This window comes from Gadus macrocephalus, chromosome 23 (assembly GCF_031168955.1).
Source record: "Gadus macrocephalus chromosome 23, ASM3116895v1".
Taxonomy (NCBI): Eukaryota; Metazoa; Chordata; class Actinopteri; order Gadiformes; family Gadidae; genus Gadus; species Gadus macrocephalus.
Genome location: NC_082404.1, coordinates 3919202 through 3932750, shown reverse-complemented (window position 1 = coordinate 3932750; position 13549 = coordinate 3919202). Strand labels below are relative to the sequence as shown.

Sequence of the window (13549 nt, the reverse complement as noted above, 5' to 3'; positions counted from 1 at the left end):
GTCGTAGGATTGTAACTGTCTACTGAAACGGTGCTGAAATGGGCTCCGTAGGAGGGGGAGACGCAGGAATGTCGCAGGAAAATTGTGTTAAAAAGGGTTAAAATATATCCCCATCAAGGACAACAGCAGAGTAGCCTACGAAAAAAATAGACTGCAATTATATGAATGCTAAAGACATTAAAACACAATTGATTAGGCTTAAACCGACATATATCAGTCCTAATCCTGAATGCACTGTGCGTTTCACGGCATTTTCCCCCCTTAAATAATTCCTCTTCACACCTGTGAATAACCCGGGAGACGTCCATGATGAGGAATACAACGAAGCCCACCGTCTGGCCCGGTGCATCGTTGAGCGCACGATCGGGAGGTGGAAGTTGCGCTTTAGATGCCTTCACAAGTCAGGCGGAGGGCTCCAGTTTTCTCCGGCCAAGTCATGCGCCGTGATATGTGTGACGGCTATGTTGCACAACATTGCAGCTAAGGCTGGGGTGGCATTGCTTGAACCGGAGGACGTTGAGGACGATGACGATGAGGAAGATCGGTGTGAGGACGGCCTCCCTCATAACTACGCGGCTGGTTTTCATGCGCGTCGAATAGTGATTGAGACTTTTTTTTTAACCCCCTCCACCCTCCCTCATGTCCGTGGGTGGATTACTGCACGGGCACACCGGGCACATGCCCAGGGGCCCAAGGGCTCAGGGGGGCCCTTGGGCCCCCCTGAGCCGCCCCACAAGTTACTAACAGTGGGGTCCAGGGCCCCACAAGTTACTAACAGTGGGGCCCAGGGCTCCAGCGTTAGTAACTTTTAATGTTGCATTGTCGAAGCAATCAGTAGAGAAATACAAAAATTCAAGCGAAAACAGCAATAGTAGGCCTATTACTACTGAGTAAATAAATTAATAAAAAGATCACTAGGGGGCACTATTTCAGTTTGTGAATTTGAGACCATTCACGAACAAGTCACTGTCATTTAAACATGGAGCAACGGCGACACTGTACGTCCACACCAGGAGCGACCAAAGCGTCAAAGACGCTCTGGTCGCTCACAAAGTTTCGCTGCGAATTTTTCTGTTCGCTTTGGTCGCTCAAGTCGCTCATGACGTACAATTCAATTATGCAGACGCATTTAAAGGAGCCATGCGTTTAGTAGGCCCTACAGACAGCCATATCAAATAGTGAACTCTCCCATACACCTTGGCCATATTGCCGAGACGGTTTTGCTTGTTCGATAAAGTGCTTCGACAACAAGTAGGACAGTGATTCCCCCCAATATAAAAAAAATCCTAAAATGTAGGCTAATTCCACCCGAGAACAAAAAACCCTGCGTGCTGTAGTAGTTCAAATATGTTTCACTGATCTGGATCTGCAAATCATGATCTGCACTCATTCGTCGCATTCAAAACAAATAGACACTGGGACACATGGCTAATTTGCATACGCGCACAGGTCTGGTTGGCTCCGCAAGGCAAATAATGGAACATATCTATCTATCTATCTAGGCCTTTCTGTCTATCTATCTGCGACATGGAGGAGAAAGGGATTGTTGCCCGCGATTGTCTCCCGCTGGAGCCCCGGAGCGGTGGCAGCAGGCAGCGGGCAGCGGGGCTCCGGCGGGAGACAATCGCGGGCAACAATCCCTTTCTCCGCAGTTGTCGCAGTTCATGTACTTCAGGGAGTCAAAGCCAAAGTTCCTTTCCCCAAAATCCTTCTCAACCATGGCTGAGATAACCCCACTACGAGTATGAGATTATGATTACTTTGAATGCTTGAGGGGACTCCGTAGTTACAGAGTCAGATTAAGGAGTCGGAGTAGTATACTTTGACATTTTAATACCGAAAGAAAGACAACGAAGAAGAAGAAGGGCGCGTTCCATTCTGCGTAAACGAGAAACCCCACCACACGAGAACACCCATTTGTGTCTGCAGTGGGATGATATTGGAGGGGTAAAGCTGAGGCATTGCACTGTCCAACTCCATGTCTTTAAGGATCACCAAGAAATCACACAGCTTTCCCCTGACACCCTGCAAGTCCTGATCTAAATACAGGACTTGAAGTTCAGACCTCCAGCTCCCTGAATCAAAGTGATGGTCAACTACCAAAACGATATTAAACTCGAAAAAGGAAATGTGGGAATTCTGTTAAACTGAAACAAGGAATATTATGCATAAATGTATGAAATGTACGATGAAAATTGTCTGGCAATTTCGGCAAGCAAATTTCAAGAAGTAGTTTGCAGTTTGTCTTTCGCCTCGCTTGCAAAATCTGCGATGGGACTGAGGATTAGTGATGGGTCGTTTGTGACCGAATCATTTTGAATGTTTAGCAAGAAAGAACAAAACTGATACTTCTCTCTCGTTTTTCTCGTTCGTTCTCAGACTCGACTCCTCCCAGAACCACTAGTCGCTGACTCGCTGTTCGTTCACTGACTGTGAGTGGTGAAGAGGGAAGAGGCTTAGTGAGCGAGCGTATGATTATACGCTTCAATTTCAGTGAAATGGTAAATGCATGCCGTCTTTGTAGTTTCTCAAATATAGCGCGTCCGAATGCTCAGTACGCATTGTGTAGTACGGAAAACGTTTCTGAATGCGTACTACCGCCACAGTATACAACGGAGTTCACTACGCTATCCCACAATGCAACCGGAGTCTGGTAACGAACGAAGAAGAGATGGCTGACCCGACACCACCAACAGCGGCTCCCGCAAATTTCGAAATATCGAAATGTAAGTACATGTATTAAATGTTTCTTTAATTTAATAACATTTTTAATTTAAAAGCAACGATGACAAGACGGAAAACAGGTTACTTATCAAGGTAATTTTGCCGGCATCTGAGGGGAGATACGTCATCTCCAAACATCGGGTGGAGTGTCGGCGGAAGGGATGGGCAAAATGATTCTTTTCCCGGGAACTAGATCTTTCAGTTCAGTTCACTATAACGATTAGTTTGTTTGATTCGTTCGTTACGTCAGATTACGTCATTTGAAGGCCCTGAGCATAATTTAAGCGGTGTCTAGGCTCTACCCCCGTGAAAATCGACAAGATACACTATATTGTGTAACCAAACGTCCCAACAATATTTATACCACTTGCTTACTCTCTATATGTCATTCATGGTTTTATATTTATATATATTTTTTTCACTTTACATTTAATTCTTCATTATTCAGGCATTACAGAACTTTCATGGTCATAAATAAAAAATACGACCTGCAGTTTAATTTCTTTGTTTGTTCTTGAATTGACGTAGAATGGAGCAAAGACTCCTGGGATTGGGAAATGCGTTTATCCAATAGCAGATGGAGGGCAAGTCTATTTTCGGAAATGTAGGGGGATATATGAGTGGCCCCACGTCGAATGGTATGACCCAAGATACGTCAGACAGAGAAAGCGCACAAATTCGACGGTACAACCTTGTAATTTGTTTACCCAGGTGCCTCTCATTGGCTGAATCTTTGAGAACGTTGTAGACTCAATCGATATAAGGTTGCGGGGAGACGAAGCTCTGTTCGTTTGTATATTTTATTTACGTGACCATATTTTTGTTTTATGTTAAAAAAAAAGAATCAAAGAACCAGTTCTTCTTGTTTTGGGGAACCAGTTCTTGTCGTTCACGTTCGGGATTCGTTCGTTGTGAACGAATCGGTCGCGACCGACTCATCCCTAGTCGGCGGTGTTCGGAAGCGTTCGGAGGGGTTCTACGCATAGCTGTAGACCGTACTACACTGTCAAGTATAGTACGGTCAAGTAGTAGACACTGAACAGAAATAGTATGTACTTAGTATTCGGATTCAGCCTAAGAGAACCATGCATGATTCGATTCACCGCTACCGGAAACTCGACTGAACGAACGAACGATTCGTGAACGACTCCTCTTGGCGACCTGAACGACGCGAACTGAATCACGGAAACGAATCACTAAATCCAAACCTACTTCTTACAACCGCAGCCATCTGACGGAAACTCCGCCATCTAGAGGTTGAGAACAGTAGAAGATAAGAGCTCTCCATCCATTAATGCTACCAAGCACCGGCGTCCTATCGTCCTACCCAATTTCACGTTATGCTATGGGCAAGGGCTTGCGTGCATTTTGAAAGAATATCATACTAATGTATTCAATGAAATTGAGGTCAATATGTTTCCAAAGTTTTTCAAACAACATAAAAGCCCTGTTGGCTCTAAACATAAGTACATGTTGGGAGAAAAGACACAGACCTACATCATACCCTGCTATTATTTTTCACCACTAGGTGTCAGTATTTAGAGTCCTACCCTGGCTGTAGCTCGTGGGTAAGTATACGAAAGTAAGCATAGGCCGTTGCAAACTTCCCCAGTGGGCCTAAACAACACCAGTCTATGCACTTGTCCCCTACATTTATTGATTAATATATGGAGATAAATATCGATATATTTATTAATTACCTGTTTCATGAATTTCAAAGTAGAATTTAATCTATATCAGATAATGGGACGATTGACTGTCAAAAGAAATGGGTGATTGACTGTCTGCGCCATTTCACCCTCTCAGGTTTCTATTGCCTCGATTTTCGTTCCTGTTATCCCGATTTCTTCGACGACAACGTGTCTATTCTACTGACATTCCACCATCCGTTCTTCCTGTAGGCGCAAAACTGAATTCTGGCAAACTCTGTCAAACTCTGCTGCCAACATATATATGTTGGCAACATATAAATGTTGCCAACAACTGAGAAACAAACTGCTTGTTCATTCGTAACGTTTTAATAGATATAATTGTATGAATTATATGTCTAGCCTATTTAAAATATATATACATTTTTTAATCACATGAACTTGCTTATTATAGCCTAATAGTAATCGTCCTAACCTAATCCTTTTTTACTTATTATACAAAGATTAAAGTTTCTGCTATACATAATGACATGATATTACTTAGTAGCATAAATAAAACCTCCTGTCGGACATTCAAACCCAGCAAACAGGACAGTAAAAAAAAGTATAAAATCTGCGGTATTTTTTAACTCTTTTTTTTATTATTTAATATTTTTTGGTTAAATTATTCAATAGTTTGGCCATCCCAAATCTCAGTCCGTTCGATTTTGCATAATTTATATGATTTTCAAAGTATCTTGCAAACGTGAATGATACAAAGTAGAGAGCATCAAACCCTCAAATCTTGTAATGTGGCCAGTCTTCCGACGAGACATGGCCCGATTTCCTGGCTCTGTGATCGTATAGTGTGACATGTTAAATTGTGGAGGAATATCTGAGAATCGTGTAGTCTGAACCAGCCATAAGAGACAAAGACATAAACCTTTAGGCATTAACTGCATATTTAACCGCCTAAAAAAAACTAAACAGTCAGTCGTTTGCTGTTTCCATAAACAAATTCAACAATTATTATTTTCAATAGGATTAATATCTATGCTAAATTATCTACAATTACATAATAGCTTTAATAAGATAATATCTCTTTATTTAGGCTACTTACCCTTCACAGAGTCCAGCTGCCAGAAATGCAAATCCCGTTCATTCGGCCGAGTTGATCCGATTGAGACACATACAGGGGAGGGGTGCCGCTACACCTACAGTACATTCATCTTTCATCAAAACAATCATTGTTTTCATTGTCTTCTTTCTTGACACAACATGCTGCATTTGCTCTGCTTTTGAAGAGTTAGGCTTGTATTGTTTAAACAAGGAGCGGGTTGATTGCAATGCGGGTGGAATCTGTCCCAATGTCAAATAATGTTTTAGTCTACTTCGTCTGAGCGTTCATTATCTCTACTATTTGTGTAAGGCTGGTAGACAGGCAATTTGCCTAAATCAAATCTTGGGGGAATTTTACATATTTACCTAACATTTACATTTGAGGGCATTCAGCAGTTGTGCTGAGGCGGCTTTCTCAGGGACACACACAACTCGACACTCAGCTAGCAGGAGCCGGGCATCGATCTAGTCAACCCGCTCTGAGCAGACCCCAGCGAGAAGTTAAATAGATAGGCACGACGTCCCACTAGGCCTGGAAATAGGCAATGTTAATGTATGATCTTTGTATTACATCAACATTATTTTCCTTATGTAAGTTTATATATATATACATATATAAAATAAAGAAACGTTTTCTTCAGTAAGCAATCAAACAAACAAAGCTATTGCAAAAAAAAAGTGCAATAGTTCTGTATAGCAACCGTTCTGTAATGCAACGTTCTGTATAGCAACCATTGAGGGGCCATGGTGTTGAGGGTTCAATAAACAATTGACCAAGACACACACATGGTATGCAAACAAGTTTTACACGGTTAAGACATCCCATCTCGACGTGGGCATCCATGGCTTGGAGAGACAATTCGGCACTTCTGTATTGGGGTTTTGCGCTGTGTAATGTTAGTGAATAAGGCAGGAGACTTCATTCAAACACCAATACATACTGAATGTAAGCGATCTACTTGAGTTGGTTCTATAGAAAAGTTATTGAGTTTGTTGTCTGTCAAAAAACTCACTGACCAAAGCTATTGCCTTGCAGCATCCGCCAAACCTAGAGCAACGTGCAAGAAGGCGTTGGACGTGAACAGTCAGTACAATTAGTTTACAAGTTTGATCCAGAAGAGAGAGGTAGGGAGTTGCCATGTGTGGAAAAAACCAAGTCGACAATTACTTACTGTTTCAACCTCCCCACTAGATAATCGTATTAAGGTCTGGGTGCTTTCATAATGGAAGGTGTGAAAATCAACAACTATTCCTCACATTAAAAATAAATGAATTGAAAAAACGTTTCATTCCAGCATCAATCGAGTAAGTGGAAGTTGAAAGAAGGAAAGAGAAAGCCCACGCTGTACATAATGACCCTGTTTAAGACAGCTGAGGACAGGGGTGGCAAAAGCTTGGTAAGCCTTCAACTTGTGCACTTTGACCAAAGAGTTAAGCCTCGAAAACAATTTTGCAATTACATTTTTCTGAACCTTGTGAATCGGAAGGTCGGTTTTAGAGGTGAACGAGAGTTTTTGAAACAGGATCTGCAGTCGTTAGAACATGCTCATGGGTCAGGCAGGTGGGTCAGGATTCAAGTAGCGGGAAAGCACTGTGAAACACAATCGACAATCTGGCAGGGAATGTTTGGAAGGAGAGGACTGATATAGGGGGAGAACAGGTGAAGGTGGTTGGGTTAATTAGGAGGGATCAGGGTGGCAGGCAGGTGAATGTGAAAACAAGGGGCGGACCATGACAGTACCCCCCCTGGCAAGGGATGGCTCCAGACGTCCTAAGTCGAACAGGGAGGGTGGAGGTGGCCTGGAGGAGGGTTAGAATTCCTCTGAGGCCTCGGAGATTGCGTCCTCCGTAGAGGACGCAACATCTGAGTCCCTTCTCCCCGGCAGGTCAGAAGAACCACTCGCCGGTGGAACTGTGGCGGGCGGACGGGCGGGCGGGGCAGGTGGGTCAGGATGGGATCGATGGGAGTCAGAGATAAGACGGGGGTCCATGACGAAGCGAGCCGTGATCCAGGAACGCTCCTCCAGGCCGTACCCCTCCCAGTCCACCAGATACTGGGCCCCACGTCCACGGCGGCGGGAGCGGAGGAGACGCCGGACAGTGAACACCGGACCTCCGTCAACGAGCTGAGGGGGAGGAGGGGGCGGAACGGAGGGCTTTCCTGGAGAGGTTTGACCCTGGAGACATGGAAGGTTGGTTGGACCCTCATGGAACGAGGAACTTGAAATTGTACCGCCTCAGGATTTATGATGCGGATTATGGGGAATGGTCCTATAAACCTGGGAGCCAGCTTGCGACTCTCCACTTTGAGAGGTAGGTCCCGGGCGGAGAGCCAGACCTTCTGACCAAGCTGGTAGGCAGGAGCCAGCGTGCGGTGCTTGTTGGCAGCAAAAGCGTGGCGATCTGCAGCCTTGGTGAGAGTTGTGCGTGCCAAGTGCGCCATGTGCGTAGACAACGACGGATCAGGGCTTGGGCCGAGGGGCAGGAACCCTCCCTCTCCAGGTCGGGGAATAGGGGTGGCAGGTGCCAGTAGGCGCACTGAAAAGGAGAGAGACCGGTGGATGAACAGGTGAGGGTGTTATGCGCATATTCTACCCATACCAGTTGGTCAGACCAGGAAGCCGGGTTGCGGTTCACCAAGCATCGAAGGGTGGTCTCCAGGTCCTGATTGCCTCTCTCGGTCTGTCTATTTGACTGGGGATGGAAGCCGTAAGATAGACTGACGGTAGCCCGATTAGACTGCAGAATTCCCTCCAGAAAACCGAGGTGGACTGGGGCCCCCGGTCAGACATGACATCGGTGGGTAACCCATGGAGGTGGAAGACGTGGTGGAGGAGCAGGTCCGCAGACTCTCTGGCAGAGGGGAGTTTAGTAAGGGGGATGAAATGGGCCAAATTACTAAACCGAAGGGTGAGGACGACAGTGTGGCCCTTGGATGCAGGAAGACTCCAGGAAGACCGGTCACAAAGTCCAGAGAGATGTGCAACCAGGGACGATGGGGAATGGGCAAGGGGTGCAGGAGGCCGGCAGGTGGGCGACGAGAGGTCTTACATGCTCCAGTGGGGTCACTCGACGTGACCCCACTGGAGCACGTCGGAGCGGAAGGAAGCCGGAACAAACAGGCCACAAGTCAGGGGGGCAGGAACTGGGGCCAGGCTGATTAAGAGAGGCGGCCTGCACCCTCTCCTCTATCACCCAGGTGACAGAAGCGACAAGGCAGGAGGCTGGAACAATGGTGGAGGTTTCAGTCGGCTCATCTGGGTACTCGGGGAACTGTCGGGATAGCGCATCTGGTTTTGTGTTACGTGAGCCAGGACAATAAGACAAGGTGAAGTTATATCGATCGAGAAACAATGACCAGCGGGCCTGGTCTGGAGTTTATTCTCTTGGCGGTTCGTATATACTCAAGATTTCGGTGATCGGTCCAAACTAAGAGCGGAACCCTGGTTCCCTCTAGCCAGTGCCGCCACTCCTCCAAGGCCAGCTTCAACGCCAGAAGCTCCCTCTTGCCAATGTCGTAATTTCTCTCCGAGGGGGTTAGGCGTCGCGAGAAAAAGGCACAGGGGTGGATCCTCTGGTCGGAGGATGAACGCTGGGAGAGGATCCCCCCTACTCCCACACCAGATGCGTCCACCTCTACAATGTACTGACGTTCGGGTTCGGGGATCTGGAGGATGGGGGCGATGGTGAAGCGGGTCTTGAGGGTGTCGAAGGACTCTTGTGCAGCGTCAGACCAACGGAAAGGGGCCTTGGGTGAGGTGAGGGCCGAGAGGGGGGAAGCGATGGAGCTGAACCCTCGGATGAACCCCCGATAGAAGTTGGCGAACCCCAAAAAACGCTGCAGTTGCAGGGTTTCTGGGGTGGCCCAGGAGGTCACAGCAGAGACCTTGGCTGAATCCATCTGTAGGCTGTCCTTCACGATAATATAACCTAGGAAGGAGACAGAGGGAGCATGGAACTCGCACTTCTACGCTTTGACGAACAAGGAGTTGTCCAGGAGGCGGCGGAGAACCGAGCGGACGTGGGTGACGTGTTCCACGAGATTGCGGGAGAAAATCAGGATATCATCCAGATAAACAAAAACAAACTTGTCTACCATGTCCCGCAGTAGGTCGTTGACTAGCGCTTGAAAGACTGCCGGGGCGTTTGTCAAGCTGAAGGGCATCATGAGGTACTCGTAATGCCCCGTTGGGGTGTTGAAGGCCGTCTTCCACTCGAGTATGGTGAAGACCATACTCCGTCTTCCACTCGAGTTTGGTGAAGACCGTTGCCCCCTGGAGCAGCTCAAAGGCGGAGGAGAGTAGTGGAAGGGGATAGCGGTTCTTCACCGTGATGTTGTTCAGACCTCGATAATCGATGCAGGGTCTCAGGGACGAAGAAGAACCCGGCCCCAGCCGGTGACGAGGAGGATTGGATGATCCCAGTGGCTAGGGAACCCTGGATATAGTCCTCCATGGACTCTCGCTCGGTAGCAGTGAGGGAGTACAAGCGTCCCTTGGGGGGTGAAGTGCCCGGAAGTAGGTCGATGGCACAATCGTAGGGACGTTGAGGGGGCAAGGAGGTGGCCTTGGCCTTATTGAAGGCCTCTTCGAGGTCATGGTAAACGGCAGGAACTCCGGAGATGTCCGAGGCTGGAGCAGGATCGAGAGTAACAGGCGACGTTGAAGGGGTCCTGAGACAGGATTGCTGACAGATGACCCCCCATTCTCGGATGGAGCAAGTAGACCAGTCGATATTGGGGATGCGTCTGCGAAGCTAGGAGTGACCTAGGATGACCGGCTGGTTGGGTGTAGACAGGAGCATGAATTGAATGGTCTCCCTGTGGCCTCCCGGCAGGAGCATGTGCACAGGGTTTGTCCGGGAAGTTACCCTCCCCAGCATGTGTCCATCCAGGGCTCTGGCGGACATCGGCGATGGCAGTTTCTCTGGATGGAGTCCCAGCCGAAGAGCGAGGGACCAATCCATGATGCTCTCGTCTGCCCCAGAATCGATAAGGGCGGTTACGGGATGGGAACCGGAGGGAAACAGGAGCTCACCGGAGAGAGTGGGTCTTGTTGATGAGTCTGTGATGGAGCTCACCAGAATGCCTCTGGTTACTGCACTGTAAAAAATAAAAGTTGACAAATTTCAAAATTTCAAGGCAACTTGCTGCAATATTTTTTTGAGTTTTGAGCCCAACAAAAGATCTTCAGTTTTAAAAAAGTTCCATCAACTAATATTATTTTGTTTGTATAATTACATTTTCTTCTTTAGACAAACTTGAAAGTTAGAGTTGTGCCAATTTAAAAGTCTGTTTTCAAACAGTTTGGCCAACTAATAATCTTTTTGTCTTCATTAGTAAATCTTAAAAGTTAGTTATACCAACTAAGATTTCTAATTTTACAAAACTCAAAAAAAAGTAAGTCAGGGTTTTTAACTTAATATTTCAAATTAAGGATAATAACATTTAAAATTGCATTTCAAAGAATAAAAAACAAGTTAAAAGTTTACTTCGTACTTTATTAAAAGCAACAATTCTAAACTTCCATTTTACATTTCTGAATGCCAGACAGTTGAACAAGCAACATGTAGCTACTTCTAGCAGCAGAGAATCACTGTCTTAATGCAGCAAACCTAAGTGCAGAACAAGTTTGACATATTTTCAAATACATTCAAAACATATTTACCATCTTGTAAACATGTCATTGTGCAGTGCATTACAATTTTAACAACAGCCACAACATTGCTGACACATCTGAAGTGGCCGTGTCAAATAAAAATATGCAAAACCTGTAAAAGCACCTGTAACACAACACAGTTTGATGTAAATTTAAAAAAACAACAATGCCAGTTAAAGGAATACAATTTCACATTGTAAAATGGGCAGCATTATCCAACTGAATAAAACACCCGTAAAAACAAAAACAAAAAAGTTTGGCATGCACATCTGCGTGTAGCCAAAAGCAACATAAAGCGATTCACTCTGCTTAGTCATCAGGTAAACTTTCCAATGTGGAAACGGTCCGGTTTGCTTGTTGTGATTTGTTATGTTATTTTTAGAGTCAGATTAGCAAGTGACTTGATCGTTTTTAATCAAATACTTGCAGGAAGTAAAGCGCAGCAACAGCACAAGAACAACAGGAAGTAGGTCAACAAAATAAAATGTCTATGTACGAGGAGAAGGACAGACATTTTATTGTTGTCTTCTTCAAGCAAACAGGACTGTTTGACAGTCTTAAAAAAATATATGTATCCTCTTGTCTGGATCTCAGAGAGAGAGGCTAATTACAAGAAAAAATATGTAGAGTATCGCTTTAATAAATAGTAAGGACTTTTTGAGTCAGGTTTTAGCTTACTTACAGTAAAAGCTTGGTTTTGAGGCTCCTGACACGCTGTGTGCAGTTGGTGGAAAGCTTCATAAAGATGGTCTCGATCACTTCAAAAGGTGTACCTGTTTTCTTTGGAGAAATTGATGTTCAAGGCATAGAGCAGGCCAAACAGCAAGGCGAACGCAGTGGGGAGGTCTGGGAGGACAATGTCCTCTTCCAACACAACAGCAATATTCTGGACTCTGGACATCAAGGTAGGGGCACCATCATCTTCAAGGACAGTGAAGATACCAATCTTGAGTCCTCTTGTCTGACTGTCATCTGGATCAGTTTCCTGATAGAAACACGAAGGTGGTGCCAAATTTAGAGATAACTGGACATTTAAAATTAGGAACCAATTCCTTCCCACAAATCTAAAAATGAAATTGAGCCCCCTACTGTACTCACCAAGCATGTCCTCAAGAGCTTCTCTGAATCCTCGCGAAGAAACAGGGACCTTGCAGGGATGTGTTCCTTCTGTGTACTCTGTAGCACTTACTACGAGCTGTAGTTAAGTTAGAGTGAATTAGGACCAGTCTCCAGGTTACGTAGGGAGCAGTAGAAGTTAACACAGTAATTACAGCAAAATAACACCACAGACCATCAGATAAGATTTAAAAGCCGGCTTGTTTATATAAGTTTGTAGAAAAGTAAACAAGTAGAAAAGTGGTACCTTAAGACAGCTACATTACATACACATACATTGATTAACAACAATTGCAGTTAAATGCAATTGGAACACTTGTAAATCTCTTGTCAGAAATATCAATTAAATTCAAGGAAATTCTTCAAGTGAGGCATCCTTTAAAGTTGCATTTAAATTTATATTTAGTTTCTAGTTTCAGAGTTGACTCAAATTAATTCAATGGTTATCTTATTTTTTAAATAAGAGTTCCTTTAAATCATTATCAACAAGATTTTCTTTAAATCCTATATGTAATTAGCATTAAATGTATTTTTAATTCCTATGTCAATATCATTATGCTCTCATTTGTAATTAATTAGTATCAATAATTTCAATAGGTAAAGTTTCAATAGCTGCAAGAGCTGCAATAGCTGCAATAGGCCTATTTAGAATCAAGTAATCAGATATTTGGTTTTCTAGTTGCTAGTTATATGCTAACGGAACCAGTGAGCTTCGGTTTAGTTATATCATATAATTAGCCGCAATCACATTACCAGTAAACATAACAATGAAACAAAAATAACAAAGATAACGTTCACGGATAATGTTCACAGTTCAACAATTCAATATAACATGCAACTGTAGTAAGCATTCAAGCTTGACATTGCACTGCCGTCCGTGCAATCAATGGATGCTAACAAAACTGACCACGTTGTGTAGTCCGTGTGTGGGGTGAATGAGTCCACCCTTAAACGCCTCGTGCCCACTACCAAACAGTCTTACCGCAACTCTGATTCGAACAGCGCGTGTCCTCCTCCCGAAGGCAGATGAATCTGGGAGATGCCGTTAGTAGTTCAGCTCCTATTGGGAAAGGCTCTCCATCTTCTCTCGTGGATCGTAACGTGGCTTCAGAACTCTCGACGATTTCTCAGTCCAAAAACAATATCAAAGTTCAAATAAAACACAGTCTCTATAGACGGAACGGTAACATAATAATAATAATAATTAATTTTATTTGAGGGCGCCTTTCAAAGCACCCAAGGTCACCTTACAGGGGAGTTTAAAAACAAAAAACAAAATCAACAATCATAAAAAACACAAGGACA

General features: G+C 44.7%; 1 protein-coding gene across 1 annotated transcript in view; it reads right to left on the bottom strand.

Annotated features, from left to right (window-relative positions):
* The window catches only part of LOC132452589 (beta-1,4 N-acetylgalactosaminyltransferase 2-like), a 46218-nt gene extending 40550 nt beyond the window's left edge, over positions 1 to 5668 (bottom strand). Inside the window, exon 1 of the mRNA XM_060045273.1 lies at positions 5473 to 5668. The gene's annotated coding sequence lies outside the window, so the exon portion shown is untranslated. The remainder of the gene's footprint in view (positions 1 to 5472) is intronic.
* Between the last annotated feature and the right edge of the window lie 7881 nt (positions 5669 to 13549).